Raw genomic sequence first — 6,426 nt, forward strand, 5'->3', positions numbered from 1 at the left:
GTAAAAGAGTAGGGAAGAAGGAGACAAACACACAAGAGTTTTTATACTGGTTCGGCAACAATCCGTGCCTATGTCCAGTTCCTAAGTGACCTGCGGTCCTTAAGATTTCTTTCAACCTTGTAAAAATCCTTTTACAAGCAAAGATCCACAAGGGATGTACCCTCCCTTGTTCTCTTTGAACCTAGTGGATGTACCCTCCACTAGAACTGATCCACAAGAGATGTACCCTCTCTTGTTCTCAGTCAAACCCAAGTAGATGTACCCTCTACTTGTACCACAAAGGATGTACCCTCCAATGTGTTAAGACAAAGATCCCAGGCGGTTAAACCTTTGATACTTTGTGAATGGGGATACAAAAGAATTCTTAGGCGGTTAGTCCTTTGAACACTTTTGTATTAGGGAAAGGGAAGAATCAAAAGAATTCTCAGACTGTGTCATTTTGAATTCTTTGACAAGGGAGAAGGGAGACACAAAAGAATTCAGGCGGTTAGTCCTTTGTTCTTTTGGAAAAGGGAGAAGAGAGACACAAAAAGAATTCAGGTGGTTAGTGCTTGGCGAATTCTTTTTGGCAAAGGGAGAAGAGAATGAAAAGATGAATAGCACAAGTTTTCAAGGTTTAGAAAACCAGAAAACTTTTAGAAAGCTTTTGGTACAAAGAAGAAGAAGAAGTTCAAAGAGATTCAAGGCTTGTAAAGGATTGTAAGAGATTGATAGGAAAAGTATTCAAGATTGAATGAATGAATAAAAATGCAAAACAAAGCCTTGCTTTTATAGACTCTTCATGTCTGGTCAAGAAGACCTTTTAGAAGAGTTATAACTTTTAGAAAAAACTTAAAACCAATTTGAAAAAGTCAAAAACCTTTTGAAGAGTTACATCTTTTGATTTATTCAGAAATAGTCACTGGTAATCGATTACCAAATCAGTGTAATTGATTACACAAGGCTTTTATGTAAAAGGATGTGACTCTTCACATTTGAATTTGAATTTCAACATTCAAAGGCACTGGTAATCGATTACCAAAACATTGTAATCGATTACAACTTTTTGAAATTAATTGGAACGTTGTAAATTGAATTTGAAAACTTTTTCAAAACAATTTTGCTACTGGTAATCGATTACAGCAATCTGGTAATCGATTACCAGAGAGTAAAAACCCTTTGGTAAACATGTTTTGAGAAAAATCATGTGCTACTCAGTTTTTGAGAAAAACTTTTTATACTTATCTTGATCAAGCCTTCTCTTGATTCTTGAATCTTGATCTTGATTCTTGAGATCTTGAGCCTTGAATCTTGATTCTTGACTCTAAACTTTCTTCTTGAGTCTTGAATTCTTCTTGATTCTTATCTTGAACTCTTGAATTGTTCTTGATTCACATGAGTTGTTCTTTGATTGATCTTTGATTCACTTGAGTTGTTCTTTGATTGATCTTTGAGCTTTTTGTCATCTCCTTTGTCATCATCTTTTGTTATCATCAAAACACCTTTGAATCACTTTTGATTCACCATGAAGCTTTGCTTCTACACATAGAACACATGAGCATTGTTAAGTAGAAAATATCCTTATAACATCAAGCACCTAATAGGAAGACCAACACGTTGTCTACTTGTCTTTACACATCATTACTCACGTGATTTTCCTTTTTAATAGTTAGTTTACATACTTGTTCATAGTCCACACATATCGTTTCATACTAGACACCTATTCACTGAATATAGCTTTACCAAGTAACACAAGTTCCCCGAGAGTTCGATACTCGGTTCTTATCATTTTATAGTACTTGTGCGATCCGGTGCATTAGCCAGGTTCGAACAAAACCCTTGAACATTGAAAGATATGACAGTACTTCAGATCCAAATAAGCACTTGGATGCCTTCACCATTCACTACTCAGGTGAACTTGTACTCCAACGATGATGTCGTGATGTGCTAGGTGTTTCCCACCTCCCTCAAAGGACCAACACTTACGTGGTACAAGGGCTTACCTCCATGGTCTATTGACTCATTCTCGACTTTAGCCCAACATTTTCGGAGTGCAGTATGCAACCAGCAACCCTCATCACACAACACCCGTCGCTTTGGTCAATTTACGCCAAGCTAATGGCGAATCCTTGCGATCTTTAATGGAGAGGTATGCAACCATTTCTAGTGTTGCATTGTATTCCATGATCATGACGCTCAAATTGAGGTCATTCATTGACAGCCTTTGTCGGAAACAACCCAAGGATTTGGACGAGCTTCAAGCACGAGTGGTGGGATACATCCAAATGGAGTTGTTTACTTTCTGCAACCAGATGCGCTGTACGGAGTAGAGAAAGGAAGACCACACGAAACCTATCTGATCGAGGCCGTACCCGAATCAAATAAAAATGAAAATGCAGTAACTAGGAAGTGATCCTAGGTCGTTTCCCAACGAGCAATGATAAACCAAATGTTCATAATACACTTGCAGTAATAGTAACGATTGGGGGGGGGGGGTTGTTTGTTTTATGATTTAAAGGACATAACAAGTAAACTGAAATGCGAAACTACTAATATTAAAAATGGGTTGTTTCCTCTGATTCAGAAGCCATTCTCTTATCCTGGGTTATGGAGAATTCGTCCCTAACAATTAACCACTTAATCCAACCCTATTTCAATTTACTAAGCGAAAATCAACTTAGGGTTGTCAATACGTGATTAGGCAACACATACACCAGTTAGCCCTTCGTCCATTAAGCATGAACGCAAGTTAGGCTCAGAGGCAATTAATTGAACACGAAGCGTGCACTGATTAATGTTCATGAATTTGGGTTAACTGGTGAAGGGGAAACTGCCAGGAAGCCACATTATAAACGAAACCTCAAAGAGAGTTGGGCTTCGTCCTCAAAAGGAAACAACACCAGAAAATCTAGCCTTCCATAGATTCAAACAAAAAACGCAAATGAAACTAAAAGCAGAAACGTAAATGAAGCAGGAACGTAAATGAAGCAGAAACGTAAATGAAAGTAGTAGAAGAAACAAGAACGAAATTGTTATTAGAAGCAAAAAATGGAAAATTGCATTAAGAACGAAACAGTAGCATTCAAAACAGAAAAACGTAAAACCCTAAACAAAGCTCTGAATAATTAATAACATAACAAAATAGCCTTGCACGAATCCCAAGGCTGCTATTTAAAAAGAGTCACTCAAAGTCACTGGGCCTTATTACAATACTCTGGCCCAAAACGAAATAAACACTGAACCACATAAAATAAAATTGCGAAATTTCCTAATTAGAAATTAACTAAGGTAAGCGATGCTTTATTTGCCTTCTTCAAGTCCACAACCAAAATCTGGATTTAGCCCAATGTTTCATTAATTCCTGAAATTAGATTAAAAACATCAAATTAGCTAAATGAGCCCAAATAATAAAACTGCCTAATTAGTTGACAATTAAGACCAATCAGTAATTAAAATGGTGCAAAAAGGGTTTAGAAAATAGAAGAAAATGATGGCACATCAAAACCCCCCAAACTTAGCCTTTTGCACTCCTGGGCAAAATGAAACAAAGAACAAAATCCAAGGATATCAAAGAGAGACAAACAAAAACATTCACATATTTCTCAATGAACATCAAGGAATGAAAGGAATGGGTAACATTTAACATAAGGAGATCCGAAAAGTCAAGACATTCATGAAAATCATCCAAGCAACCCAATCATGGCAAAATAGTTAATCAACTCAAGAATGAAAAGTGATAAAGCCTCACAAGATATACACTCTATCTCTCAAGTGTCTAGGCTACTATTTACCCTTAAAGCACCCATGAAAACAAACACCACATAAACTTGGCAAGATTCTAAAATTGAAAATCAACCCATAAACACAAGCACATGAGGATCAAAAGGTCTTTTAAGGTTGTAATGGGGCCAAGGACAAGGTATGGAAAAATATGGAATAAGTGGCTGAATCCCAAAGGAATAGAGGAGCAATGGGGAATAAGTGCATATTAAGAAAAAATAAGAAAATAAAAAGAAGTAAAGATAAAATTTAAACATAAAGAGTAGAACCAAGAGTCTCATCATTCTTTTGTCATTTAAGATCTTATTCACTCAACTTTATTGCTTTTCTTTTTTTCTTTTTTTATGTACGTAGCCTTTGAGAAACAACATCTCATTCAGCATGTCCAACATTTAACCAATATACAATGTACATCAAGTATGACCCAAAATACATCATGAAGCATAGCCAACAAAACATGTTATCCAATGAAACAAAACCCCCACACTTATTCCCAAAACAATTCCAAAGCTCCAAAATTCCTTAAGGATATGGTGATATCATGGTTTTTCATTTAAGGCTTGTAGTGAGCTTCAAAGGGAAACAAGGCTCAAAAGGGCTATAAATGGAATTAATTCAAGGTAAGTCCATTTGGCTAGAAGCTTATGAGAACAAAATTGCCTCAATCATTTCCAAATGTGCATGTGAATTAGGAAGCATTAACAAGAATCAAGCCAAGGCTATTGTGCAAGCAATCAATGGGGCAAAACACACCAAATGATTATGATGATGGATGGCTCAAATTCTCACAAAGGTAAACTCATCACTTTCAAATTGAGCTTTCAAAACTATCATGACATGTAGAGGAGAATCAAGGATTTAAAGTCACAAAATGTCAAGAACTTTTATTTTCAAAACAATTACCCATTTCTTGAACATATCCTATAATTCAAAGAAAAACAAGCAAAGTCGTACATGCACACAGAATTGACCCAAAATATTAAACTAGAAATCCGACGAAACTAACAACATTAACAAATTAACACAACTAACAAATTAACAAAACCAACAAAACTAGCAAAACCAAAGAACACTCCCCCCTATACTTAAACAACACATTGTCCTCAATGTAGCACAATTAAAAGATTAAAAACAATTAAATCATCAAATAGAATCAGACAAGTGTAATAAAAGCAAAGAAGGAGATAGGAAAAGAAAAACTCCCTAAGTCATGGTGGAGGAAGAGTAGGGTGTAGTAAGGAAGTCTCCTCCACCACTATGTCCACTAAAGAAGGGTTCGTGAGGAATGGCTTAAGTCGATGTCCGTTGACCTTGAAGCTCTTGTTTGTGGAGTCGCTTTTGATCTCAACTGTACCATAAGGAAAAACATTAGTAACAACAAAAGGACCAATCCACTTAGACCTCAACTTACCACTCATGAGTCCAAGCCTAGAATTATACAATAACACTTTTTGCCCAACCATGAAGTCCTTCTTAACTATCATGCTATCATGCAACTTCTTGGTCTTTTCTTTGTAGAACTTGGCATTCTCATAGGCTTCTAGGCAGATTTCATCTAACTCACTCAGTTGCAACTTTCTTTCCTCACCAGCTTGATCCATAGAGAAGTTGCAAGTCTTCATTGCCCAGTATGCTTTGTGCTCAATTTCCACTGGAAGATGACATGCCTTTCCAAAGACAACCCGATAAGGAGACATTCCTATGGGTGCTTTGTAGGCAGTCCGATGTGCCCAGAGAGCATCATCAAGCCTGGTACTCCAATCTTTCCTGCTTGGTTGCACAATCTTCTCTAAAATTCTCTTGATCTCCCTATTAGAAATTTCTGCTTGTCCATTGGTCTGGGGGTGGTATGGTGTGGATACCCTGTGTACCACCCCGTACTTTTTAAGCAGGGCATGCATTGTTCTATTGCAAAAATGGGTTCCTTGATCACTAACAATTGCTTTAGGTACTCCAAACCTGCAAAACAGATTAGACCTGACAAAATCTGCAACTTTAGCATCATTAGTTCTAGTGGGCTTGGCTTCCACCCATTTTGAAACATAGTCAACTGCAAGGAGAATGTAAACATAACCAAAAGAGATAGGAAAAGGGCCCATGAAATCTATACCCCAGACATCAAACACCTCACAAAATAGCATAGGTTGCTGAGGCATTTGTTGTTTCCATGTAAGTGTATTTCCTGCTCTCTGACACTGCTCACAAGTGCTGCAGACCAGGGAGTAGAAAGAGAGTCAGAAATACTATACTGTATATACAAATGATCATCCAGGAAATCATCCTGCATGGGTGAATCCGCATCCGTTACACGTTCAATCCGACTTAAATGATCAGCAACTAAATTTTGTGCTCCGCTCCTATCACGGATCTCCAAGTCAAACTCTTGGAGCCAGAGCATCCATCGGATCAACCTAGGCTTAGAATCAGCCTTCTTCAACAAGTACTTTAGAGCTGCATGGTCAGTATAAACAATAATGCGGGTACCAAGCAAATAAGATCGAAATTTTTCAAGAGCCAAAACTATGGCTAGAAGCTCCTTCTCAGTAGTAGTATAATTCGCTTGGGCAACATCTAAAGTCCTAGAAGCATAGTATATCACCCTGGGCAATTTATCAATTTCTGAGCAAGGACAGCCCCCAATGCATAATTTGATGCATCACACATAAG

This window comes from Glycine max, chromosome 7 (assembly GCF_000004515.6).
Source record: "Glycine max cultivar Williams 82 chromosome 7, Glycine_max_v4.0, whole genome shotgun sequence".
Lineage (NCBI taxonomy): Eukaryota > Viridiplantae > Streptophyta > Magnoliopsida > Fabales > Fabaceae > Glycine > Glycine max.